Source organism: Cryptomeria japonica, chromosome 3, assembly GCF_030272615.1.
Source record: "Cryptomeria japonica chromosome 3, Sugi_1.0, whole genome shotgun sequence".
In the NCBI taxonomy this organism is placed as follows: Eukaryota; Viridiplantae; Streptophyta; class Pinopsida; order Cupressales; family Cupressaceae; genus Cryptomeria; species Cryptomeria japonica.
In genome coordinates this window covers 844,877,581-844,891,364 of record NC_081407.1, presented here as the reverse complement: position 1 = coordinate 844,891,364, position 13,784 = coordinate 844,877,581, and positions in this window count along the sequence as shown.

The following is a 13,784-nucleotide window of genomic DNA, read 5'->3' as shown; positions in this document are numbered from 1 at the left end:
GACCATGATCTCCTTCTATATTCTAATTCGACAGCCACAAATGAGATTTCATGCATGGTCACAATAATGTGACATTTAAGAGAGTTGGTATGTGAGGAAACTATTGACAATATTTTGGGTTTCTTTGATAATATTTTTTACTCTTTTATCACTTTTTAAAATGTTTTATTTAGCAAGATTTCATTAGTGTTTTGATGTATTGTTATTGGAGTAATAAATGTTTTAATTATTATTATCATATATTATTGTAGGAATAATTAAAAGTGATGATATTTTACTATAAAATTATGATATAATATTATTTACATATAAATTAAATTTATTTGAGTATTTAATCACCACAATTTGTTATATATATCTAATGTCAACACTCTTATATATTTTATACCATCTCAACTTTATCTAAATATCACTTCCAATATTTTTTTAAGGTGAAAATAAAATCACATGTTATTTACTATTTAATTTGTGCATATTTGGAGGGCAGAGCATGGTTCCCCATCCACAATGCACATCTTATCCATTTTGAAATGATGGGTTCTCACTTTTAGTTAGTGTGCTAGGTGCCAAGATGAGCTCCACATGATGATGTAGATTTTTGGTTGCACGTTTTTTTGTCTCTCTTCTTACAAAGCTAAAAAATAAATTGTTTCTTAACACATTATGTAAAATTTGATCCTTTTGGCTATCTATGTATTTAGAACATTAAAAAAATTTAAAGATTTTAGTAGTTATTATATTATAACATATAAATAATAAATTATATAAGTTAAATTAAATAAATCATAAAATGATGAATTGAATTTTTTATCTTTTGAATAGGTTTCATTTTAATTTAGGTTTAAGTTTGTAATTTTTTATTTTAATTTTTAATTTTATGGAATTACAAATAATAATTATAAGTAATTAGAATTAATTTAATTGGTAATTATTTGTCTCATTATCTCTACCTGTATCTTATTTACTCCATTTCTCCTTCTCTTTATTTGTTTCTCTCTATTTCTCTCCCCCTCCAACTCCTTATTACTTGTTTCCCCACTATCTCTCTCTATCCATACCCCCCCTCCCTTTGATGAAATGACTTGATAATCGAAAGCCAACTGAGAGGGGGGGGTTGAATCAGTTGTCACCAAATTTTATAGGAACCTACTATTGGTAAGAGACACTATACTGGAAGAGATGAATACTTGAGGAGTGTTTGGGTGTTCTCATTGATGTCAATCCTGATCAAAAGATTCATCCAGAATATGGAGAACCATTCGACTAGAAGTTCGAAGTCTATTTTTCTTAAGTATGGAAGGTGAAACACAATGTTGGTTAGAGTAAGAGTACATTGAGTAGAACTCAATTTTGGGTTCACATTTTTGTTTACGGTGGAAGAGGTAGTCGATTGGACGGTTAGAATAGATTAGTCCACAATCGTAGCTTCTGATATTGACTCTCATGCAAGATTGAAGATCCGACATCCAACATTATAGGAAAAATAAAGTTATTTGGATGATTAGTGGTGTAGCGTATTATGAAGAATCTTTGGGATGATTTTGTTGATTGGTTCTGAGTTCGAGGTTGTTGACTCGACATACGTGAAGCATATAATTAATTTTTTTGGTCTGTATGTGAATTTGTAATCCGACCGAGATGACTTCTTTTTACATGTTTCATATTTTGCAAATATTTTTGGAGCCCACATGTTGGTGACTTAATCAAGTGATGTGGATATATAAGATTGATCTATATGATCATTTTTGTAATTGATGTTGGTGTGTGAAGCTTGTATGAGATTCTATGCATAGTTTCATGTGCGCTATTTTTGGATTTATACTCTGATGTGTGATAGAACAATATAATAGAGCAGTGTGCCAAAATAGTGGAAGTAAGATACTTTATGCTTAATCGAAACCGCGCTTTGGCATTTGTAGATGCTATTCATCAGTTCAAAAATTCAAGTTATCATTTGTAAATATTTGTAGGATAATGGGTCCTCTAAGGGTTGTATCCCTCTCTTATAATTGAGTAGTGAGCTCTAGGCAGTGTGCTTGAATGCATGTGCATTCCCCTTGTAATACTATTATACTCATGATCACGGTATTTTAATATTATGGGTCTCAATCCCACCGCACGTTTTTTCTCTTTTCGGGGTTCCACATAAAAATTCTGGTGTTATGGTTTTGTGCTTGTTTGTATTGAGTTTCTAGAATTTACTTTTATTAATTTGCATCGAGTGGCTTAAGAATTAGTTCAAGAAAGTTAAAAATTATAGCACACTGATTCACCCCTCTCTCATTTACAGAAACAACTCACTGTGGCACTCGAAGATCTTGATACATCAAGAGAACAAGCAAATAGCTTGAGAATAAATCTGAGCAATTCTGAAGAATTCATTGAGTCATTCAAGGAAAAATTGAACACATCTAGAGAAAAGAGAAAGGAGATTATGGAAAAACTCAAAGAGAAAGAAGATCAAAGCATGGATAATCAAGTCTTAAAAGACAAGACAAATGAATGTGAAAAAATTGTTAGAGATAATGCAGTCTTGAAGAATGAAATACAATCCATTGTGATGAAGTTGGAAAAGGAGATTGAAGATAGGAAGAAGAATGAGGAAATTATTACTTAGTAATTAAAGGATAGATCCGATGAATGTTGCAGACCAAATTGTGAAAATGACTAGCTAAAGCGTGAATTGATTCATTCCAAGAATAATGAGCAAGAGCTTGAAAGGAAGATCATAATTCTGAGAGATGAACTTACCACTACTAATGAGTACAAGGATAAATTCAAGGTTAGCTTAGCAAGGCTTGATGAGATGCTACAAATTTAGAAGAATAAAGATGACAAGCGAGGACTTGGTTATAAGAAAGTAGAAAGCTCCAGATCTGGTCAAGGCAATGCTAAACCTCATCATAAAAAGGACAAGAGATCTCTGGTAGGAATACCTAATTATTATAAATTCAATGGTAAATACTTTGTTTGCAATAAATTTGGTCATATGGGAAGTTAATGCAAAAATAAGGAAAATCAGAATATTTCATCATTCTCTCGAAAATGTTTCAATTGCAATAAGTATTGTCAAAAGTCAAATGAATGTTGAAGTATGGAAAATAGGAGAAATATGAGATACTATGGTTGTGGAAGATTTGGACACATTACTAATCAATGCAGGTCAAGGGAAATCAAGGTAATTCTAGGCCTAATCAAAGAAATATTATTTTCTATGCTTGCAACAAATTTGATCACGTTGCAAAAGTTTGCAGAAGCAAGAATATGAATAAGAATGTTTTGGCAGACAAGAACAAGTCAGATGATAAGGGCAAAGTGAAGGTTGAAGAGATCAAAGAGCATTATGAGAAGAAATGGGTCAAAAAGGGTGATTTCGATGTAGCAAATGGCTCCACACTTGATTCCATAGCTGGAACCTCATCTGGTAACTAAGGCACTTGGCCCTAGGGTTGAAGATTTTCATGTAGATCCTCAAAACCCCCTATTTGAGATCTCTAACTAGTTATGCTAGGTTGTAGATGATTGTGAATGATTGTACAGTCGATCTTGAAGGATCCTTGGAAGACTTCATGCTGATTTGAGACTCCAGAATAATATTCATGAGATATAGAGCATCCAAAAGAGTTTAGGGTTAAGAATTTATTATACCTAAAAGTTAGGTATGCAGTGGATAAAAGGGCAATTTGATCTCATTTCTCACATCAGATTTGAAGTGAAAGAGTAGGAGATCTTGGCAAATAAGACTGTTGCAGTGAACCCAGAGCTTTGAAGAGATTTGGCCAAGATTTCTTGCATCTGGTTGGAGACTAAAAGTTATTTTTAGAGTTTGAAAATTTTCTCTATTTATAACCTAAAATTCAACAATGGCATCATCTGGTGTGGCGACTCCATTGTTTGTTGATATAACTGATAGGGAAAGGCCAAAGTATAAGAAACAACTATATAAATCCATGGAAGATGATCCGAAAGGACCATTTTCATCCATTCCATATGGTATTTTGCATAGTGAAGATATTAGGGCTTACATCCATTGCAACATTGATGAGCTTAGGAATGCTCAAATGATGAAACTTTATACAAAGAACATGATAGATGCCATGGGAAACCTAAAACGTGAGTTTAAATCTCTCCAAGACAAGGGTTTCATTCAATTGGTAAAATTTCTGGTTTTTGATGAAACTGAATGGGTTAGATACATTCTAAGAAGAGTTCATGATGAATTCATATCGCTTGACAAGCCACACAAGATCACAAAGCTAGAAATCAAAGCCATAATATTCTTGAATATAATTGGTGAAATTTTTGGCCTAAGAAATGTAAAGAATTAGACCGTGACAGAGGCAACTAGTTTCCAACATGATGGCAGATCATTGACAATCAGTGAAATTATTGAAGATGATATTAGGTTTGCATCCATGGTGATGGGATACAAGGGACCTACCAATCTAGCATAGACAACTCAGTATCCAATACGACCATTTACGTTGCCTATGAAATTCTGAAAGAAGACAAGTTGTATGATTAGTGTGGATTACTTGAGAGTGAGCTCATGAACAATCTGAAGAAGATAGAGCAAGACAAAAGCATGTATTTAAATTTGATAGCTTGATTATCTGCCTATACTTCTATTTCATGAAAGAGGTTCTCGGTGTAGGAAAAGTTCAATGGGCCAATGATAGGCTAGTGGTGGTGCAAATAAAGGAAGCTCTAGAAGGTTTAAGAGATGCATAAGCTCAGAAAGCTAATCCATGGGGATACTTCAAAACATTCTAAAGCATGATGCAGAGCGAGGAAAGGATCCCTAAGGAAATTATGGAAAGTATGAAGACTCCATATGCTTCATGGTGAACATATGGAGGTTGTTGAACCCAAGACAACATGGATCCTACCCATGGGGTATGAGGTTGATGGTAATACTCTTGATGCATATGCTCAACAACTTTTGTGAAAAATGGTGGACAAATAAGAGGAAATATTTGGGACATATAAGGAGAAAGGATTGATCTTGCACTCCCAATTCACCAAACCTAGGATACAACCAAGAGTGAGAAAGGAAGTGGAGTAGGTAGTTGAGGATATGGGAATTACAAAGGAGGTGGTTTGAAGAGACAGAGAGAGGAACATCTTGAAAGAGGAACATATGGTCAAACAAAAGAAGACCAAACTAGAAACTGCTTCATCAAAGCTAAGGCAAACAAGGAAATCAACATCTTCCTCTGGTGCTCAAAAGTGTGTCCCACCACCAAAGGCTCAATCCAAACAATTTGGTGGAGTTGAGAAGAGGGAGAAAGGGAAACCGGGAAGAGTTTATGTGGCATCCATTGCAAAAGAGGAGACTGAATCAGATGAAGTAGTGAGATAAGTCAAGAAGAGTGCTACTGCTGCCAGGGTTGTTAAGATGCAACCATCTGGAGAAGGTCAAACTAGCAAGAAGCCAAGATTTGAAGCTAAACAATCTGGCATAACTCTCAAGAAAGTGAAGGAAGCAATAATAGAACAAGGTAATCTCAAATTGCTTTCTCAATTTTATGATTGATTGGATGAGAAACAGAAGAGATCACTAGAAGAGGCTACAATTGTATATTTGAATAAGTTTAGCAGGGCGCTTATAGAAATTGCTTCTGAAGTTCATAAAATTTTGTATGATATTTTGAATTTGAGAAAAGAAACCTTTAGAGTAGAAGAAAAGAGAATAAGGGAATATGAGCTAGTGCAAATCTGTTCAATAATTTCCAAGATAGAAGTTGACAAAATTCATAAAGAAAATAAAGAAATATTTAAAAACAAAACCAGAATAAATAAAATAATGGTTAGCAAGAATGAGGATGTACATAAGGAGACGATAATTTTTGAGGGAAATAATTCAAAAGTATATGTATGATGTAGTTCTGAGAAATCTTAGGAAAGTGTTCAAAAGTCTATTCCAGAAGTCCTTGGGATGCCACCCATACGAAATGAACCAAAAATTGTAAAACTGGATGAATAGACAACTAAACAAGTTACTACTATACGATATTAATGAGATTTAGAATATTGCTAACTTAGGTGAAGTAGCTCAAAATCCTCTAGTGATAACTGTTGAATCAGAGAAGAAAGTTGAGGAGGTTGATGATGAGAAGGGAGAGGATACAAAGAAGGAAGAGAAGGAGAAGGATGAAGGAAATGATGAATAGGTTATGGTGGCAAGAGGCACTGTGGAATCCGAAAAGAGAAAGGAAATATTAAGTGACACATATCTCATTCAAGAACCTATCAATCTTACTTTCTTATCTCCTATTCAAGAACTCAAATTTGCGGCAATCGCCCAAGCTAAATCTAGTGAAGACTTATTGAATTCTCACACTAAGGACAAAGAGCTTATATCCTTAGATACAAGTTTTATTGAGAAACATTTTCCATCATTCAAGAAAGACACACTTCACTCACCCTCCGACAAGATAAGAAGTATGCTTAAGTCAGTGGACTTCCATTTTGACTCCCTAGAGAAAGTTGTTGAAGGAAAAGTAGTAAGCCATTTAAATGCCATGAGGTTAAGGACATTTTTGAGGGCGGTTGAAAGCGATAGGGTTAGTCTGATTACCGGTGTAAAGGACATTCAAGAGGTATTGGATGAAGGAGGAAAAATCTATAAGTCATGTCTTCTATTATCGATGTTCACTATAGAGCTTGATAAGAAGATCATGGAGTGTGAAGGACAACTGGTTGGTATATTCCTATGTCCCCCAGGCCATCTTTTCTATTCATTATGAACCTCAGGTGATGGTTCTACTGGATACAATCAAGAGCCAGAATCAAGAGAAAGATAAAATAATTTGTAGAGTAGGATAGTTGAGGAACCTATTCACTTCCTAGTTGGATACTCTAATCAGTAGTCAGCAAGATGTCATCAATGCACTAAATAAGAGTGTTCCTTCAGACCTCGGAGGATAAAAAATGCATGCATACCTATTTAGTGATCTCATCAACATTTTGGAGAACCTGAAGAAAGGTTGGAATGATCACTTGCAGTCCTTGAGGACTATTTTTGCAGACACCTTCAAATCTTTGTAAGTTGTTGTGTATAACCTTGTACATAGAATTTTGAGCGGATACCTACCTTTTCGATTGATATCAAAGGGGGAGAGAGAAGTGATTTTTTTTTTATATTCTCATGCGGAGCCTATTGGCATCTTGCATTTTTTATATTTTTAAAATTTTGTAGTGTATGACAATTTTTGCTTAACATAGTCATTTTTCACCAAGTGTTGCCATCAATGCCCAAGGGGAATATTTTTGGCAAGAGACACTGTACCAGAAGAGATAAGTGCTTGAGGAATGTTTGGGTGTTTTCATTGATGGCAACCATGATCAAAATATTCATTTGGAATATGTAGAATCATTCTACCAGAAGTTTGAAGTCTATTTTGCTTAAGTCTGGAAGGTGGAACACAATGTTGGTCAAAGTAAGAGTACATTAAGCAGAACTTAATTTTGGGTGCACATTTTTCTTTGCGGTGGAAGAGGTAGTAAATTGGATGATTGGAATAGCTTACTACACAATCCTAGCCTTTGGTATTGACTCTCATGCAATATTGAAGATCTGGCATCCAACATTATAGGAAAATAGGGTTATTTGGATGATTAGTGGTGTAGCATGTTATGGAGAATCTTTGGGATGACTTTGTTGATTGGTTTAGAGTTTTAGGTTATCGAACTGACATATGTCAAGCATATAATCAGTTTGTGTGGGTCTAGATGCACCTTTGTAATTGGATTGAGCCAACTTCTTTTTACACATTTCATATTTTGCAATTTTTTTTGGAGTTGACATTGGTGACCTAATCAAGTGATATGGATATATAAGACCAATCTATATGAACATTTTTATGATCGATGTTGGTGTGTTAATATTGTATGAGTGTCTATGCACGGTTTCACATGTACTATATTTGGACTTATGCTTTGATGTGGAACAAAACAACAAAACAAAGCAGTGTTCTAGAATAGTGGAAGTAAGATACTTTGTGCTTAACTAGAACTAGACTTTGGCATTTGTAGATGCTATTCATTAGTTCAAACATTCAAGTTATCATTTATAAACTTTTGTACAATAGTGGGTCCTCTAGGGGTTGTAGCCCTCTCTTTTAATTGAGCAGTGAGCTCTAGGCAGTGTGCTTGAATGCATGTGCATTCCCCTTATAATATTATTATACTCTTGATCATTGTATTTTAATATTGTGGGTCTTAACCCCACTGTGGTTTTTCCCTTTCTGGGTTTCCACATAAAAATTTTGATGATATGGTTTTGTGATTGTTTGTACTAAGTTTCTACACTTTATACTTTTATTCATTTGCATCAGATGGTTTAAGAATTAGTTCAAGAAAGTAAAAAATTGCAGAACACTGATTCAGCCCCCCTCTCATTGTTCATTTATTCCAACACTTTAATCTTAGATTTGATAATTAATATTGAAAGCATAAATCAACAACACAACATGAACACACATAGCACCAAGATTTTTTGACGTGGAAAACCATGATGGGAACCTACCCATAATATGATGACACCCTGTTAGAAGTATATGTAATATTACAATGGGGAATACACATGCATTTAGGCACATTGCCTAGAGCTCACTATTCAAAAACAACAAAGGGCTACAACACTGGGAAAGCTCACTTCCTTACAAACAGATTCAGATTACATTCAAATTATCATGAACTGACAAAATAGTATCTCCTAATGCCTAGTTACAGTTCTAGTTAATCACATAACATCTCTCATGCTTCTCAACACTTTTGTTCTACTTTCGAATGATTAATATATTTTTCCCACACCACACACCTCTTACAATGATTATTACATTTATTTATACATCATCAACCTTCGATGGATATCATCAAGGTCGGCTCAACACATATCACCTAATTACAAAAATATAATCATACATGCTACAATATCATATGCGGACAAAAACAATTTCGGATAAGAAATAGCATGAACCTAAATAACCACCTCAAATATGAAACACCTCCAAGAATTATGCATCAAATATCTGCATCTAGGCTATATCTAGGCTAATTTATATCTTGGAGGCGTTTCATGATATCCGGTCTATTCTGAGTCAAATATAACAATCCACCAATCATAGATCTATGTCTAGGCTAATTTTCTTTAGGGAAATCATCATCCTTAGTCAATTTACGTCGAGTCACCATAGGGGTACCAACTGGCTTTGAATCATCTAATCCAAACATCTTCAACAATTCCTTCACATACTTTGACTGAGATATGAAGATATCTTTATCTAACTGAGTGATTTACAATCCTAAAAATAATTTCATCTCACCAGTCATAGACATCTCAAATTCATTTTGCATCTTATTAGCAAACTCTTTGGACAAACTATTATTTCGTCCAAAAAGAATGTCATCAAGAAAACCTTCAACAATCAAGATATTATCATGATCAATCTTGAAATATAGGTTACTATTAGAATTACCTCTATTAAATCCAAGCTTCAACAAATACTTATCCAATCTGGCATACCATGCTCTGGGGGCTTTCTTGAATCCATACAAATCTTTCCTCAACCGACAAACCATATCATTTTCATCAGTCAATTGAAATTCATCTAGTTGCTCTATGTAAACTTCCTCTTCCATCTCACCATTTAGAAAGGCTGGCTTGACATCCATCTAATAGAATTTGAAATCCCCGTAAGCATCATAAGCAAGAAATAATCTTACAACTTCAATTCTTGCCACTGGAGCAAAAGTCTCATCAAAATCAATTCCTTCCATTTGTGAATATCCTTCACATACAAGTATTTCTTTGTTTCTAATAACTTCACCTTCCTCATTCAATTTATTTTCAAAGACCCATTTAGTTTCAATTACATTTTTCTCTTTCGGTCTGGGAACAAGGATCCATGTATTATTATTTTTAATTTTATTCAATTATTCTTTCATTTCTTTCACCCCATGTTCATTTTTGTATGCTTCATTTACATCCTTAGGTTCAATATTAGAAATCAAACAATATTCAACCTGATCTTCTGTAATTCTTCTCCTAGTTTGGACACCTTTATTTTTATCTCCTATAATTAGATTTCCTGAATCCTTCAATCTTACATACATGGGAGTCTTAGGATTTTCCTTATTTTTCAGACTCTTGTGTTGTTTCTTTTGCACTATTTCCCTCTCCCTGAGTTACTGGATTCACCAGAGAAATCTAATCTTGGTTCTGATTCTGATTTTCCTTTCCTTTATCAAAGTTATCATTCTGATCATCTAAATCATATCCAGAGTATCTGGGTTGTCTTTCCATACCTTCATCAACTTTGACATTAGAACTCTCAACTATCCTCCTCAATTTCTTATTATAGCACTAGTAGGATTTTCTTTTATTAAAATAACCAAGAAATATTCTTTCATCGCATCTAGCATCACACTTCTTTAAATCTCCATCTCTTCTGATATAACATTTTCTTCCAAAAATTCTGAAAAATCTAACAGTAGGAGCATGACCAAACCATAATTCATAAGGATTCTTACCGGTATCACCTTATGCACCTAGTTAAGAGTGTAAACATCAATAATCACAACTTCTATCCAATAGACATGCATAATATTTCCTTCAATCATCATTGTTCTAGTAGCTTCCTCAATGGTTTTGTTCTTTCTTTCTACTACTCCATTTTGTTGAGGGGTTCTCGAAGTAGATAAATGTCTTCTTATCCCATGCCCTTCACAAAATGCATTAAACTTAATGGAAGTGAATTATTCACCTCTGTTAGATCTCAAACACTTCATATTCAATCTTGTCTCAGTCTCAACCATGGCTTTGAAAATCTTGAATTTCTCTAAAGCTTCAGACTTTTCGCTTAAGAAAGTAACCCAAATGATCCTTGAATAATCATCAATTAGCAGCATGAAATATCTATCTCCTTGCAAACTTCTAACTCTAGAGGGGCCACACAAATCGATATGCACAAGATCTAATAATCCATTAGAAAAAGGTTTTTTACTTTTGAAAGAAACTCTGGTTTGCTTCCCCAATTGACATTCTTTCCATAGAGTTAGTAGGCTTCATCAATTTAGGAATATCTCTTACTGCCTGACTAGAACTTATCTTGATCATGCTATCAAAATTTATATGAAACATCCTTCTATGTCATAACCAACTTTCATCAATATGAGCAATCAAGAAACTTTTACTAGCAACATTCAAGTGAATGATCTTACCTTTTGTCTTTGTACTTGATGCAATCTCATTTTTGGAACTACTCAAGATTCTACACATCCCATTCTTGAATTTAAGATCATATCCCTCGTCAATCATCTGTCCAACAATCAGAAGATTATTCTTTAAGCCTTCTACATACAATATATCATCAGTATTATGCTTACCATAAAGAGAAATAGAACCTCTACCATAAATTATACCAGCTTTGTCATCACCAAACCTAACAACACCACCATCATACTTCTCCAAGATCAAAAAATTGTTCCTACCACCTGTCATATGATGAGATCATCCGTTGTCAATAACCCATTCATATTTTTCTTCAACTTGTGTAGCCAAAGCTCTTACCTCATTAATGTAGCTAGTAGGATTATTAGGCATTGGATCATCTTCCTTGATAGCAATAAACACCCATTCATTATCACTTTAATTTCCTTTATCAGATTCATCTATCACACCTTCATCAGTAACATAATAACATCACTTTTGAAATTTAGGCTTGTAAGTTTTCTTAGGAACTCTTTTCAGACACCTTGAAGAAAAATGTCATATCTTATTGCATGAAAAACATTTGAGAGGCAACTTTCCTTCATACTTACCGGCTCCCTTAAGTAATCTCCTAGCAATTAGTGCTTCAAGCTCCTCAAGCTCTCGCTCTTCTTCTTCAATTTCCTTCATCTCTTTCTCATATCTTCATACCCTCCTTGAAGAAATTTCTCCCAGATCATATCTCTACTTGTCCTTTCTGGAAACAGTGGCTTTGAATGCAAATTCTGTCTAAGGAAGAGAATCACCAAACTCACTTAATTCAAAGGTTAATAACTTACCAATCAACATGTCTCTAGTCACATTAGTCACCGTCTGGATCCCCTCAATAGCAACAACTTTATGTTTATAGGATGTAGGTAAGGATCCGAGAAATTTAGAAACTATCTTTGATTCTTCCAACTTTCTACCAACACATCTAATATTGCACACCAATTCATTCACCTTCTGCATAAAATAAGTAATGTTCTAATCTTTGCCCATCTTCAACATCTGATATTTTCCTTTCAGGATTTGCAATTTATAAATCTTCACATAGTTGTCTCCTTCATATAGGGTTTCCAATTTCTTCCATATCTCATGAGCAATCTGCAATTCCATCACATTTGTCATTTCCAAATCAATCAGAGAACTCAACAATGCTTCCTTAATCTCATCTAGAGTTGAAGGATCATTTGTAGGAACTATATATTTGTTTTTACTAACTTTCTAGTAATCTTCGCCAATGCATCTCAAGTGACACACCATCTAGTTCTTCCAAAGAGAATAATTTGTCCCATCAAATCTCAAACTTTCCTTCTTGTAAGTCACCATCTCGGATGAGCTCAAGATGTTAAGCTTCTTTGAAGGAACTTGCTCTGATACCAATTGATGAAATGACTTAATAACCAACAGACAACTAAGAGAGGGGGGTGAATTGGTTGTCACCAAATTTTATAGCAACTTACTTTAATCTCAGATGTAATAATTAATAGTGAAATCATAAATCAACAACACAACATGAACACACATAACACCAATATTTTTTGACATGGAAAACCCAGTCAAGGGAAAAACCATGATGGGAACATACCCACAATATGATGATACCTTATTAGAAGTATATGTAATATTAAAATGGAGAATGCACATGCATTCAGGCACACTGCCTAGAGATCACTGCTCAAAAACAATAAAGGGCTACAACCCTAGGAAGGCTCACTGCCTTACAAACAAATTTGGATTACATTTGGAAGATCATGAACTAAAAAAATAGCATCTCCTAATGCTTGGTTACATTTTTGGTTAAGCGCATAACATCTCTCAAGCTTCTCCATACTTTTGTTCTACTTTCGGATCATTAATACATTATTCACATACTATACACCTCTTACAATGATTATTACATTTATTTATACATGACATCAACCTTGGATCAATACCATCAAGGTTGGCTCAACACATGTCACCTAATTACAAAAATATAATCATACATGCTACAATATGACATGTGGACCAGAAGAATATCGGCTAAGACATAGATTGGACCTAAATGACCACCTCAAATATGAAACACCTTCAAGAATTATGCATCGAATATCCACAACATGCTACAAGAATCATGTTGGCCAAGGACATGAAGAACACCACCAGGTCAAGGAAAATGATCAATAATGTGCTCACCAATCAATGCGGAACAACAACAATAATATGACATGATCTATAAACATCCACAAGCATCATGAATTATCACAACAACATCCACACCAACTCAAATTACTAGAATCATCATTATCATCATAACGAACTTCAAGAATAATAACTGAACTGACTGTCAACCTAGAAAAATCACTTGCAGAGCTCTAAACCATGAACCACTTGAATGAAGGATACAAACCAATGTCCCAATCATATTTCCAAATTTGCAAGCCAAGATATTACAATGTGGAGCAATCTAGATCAAAATATTGAATAGTGGCAATACTGAACAAAAGAGAAACTAGCCACAACACAAATATTCATAACCCACTCA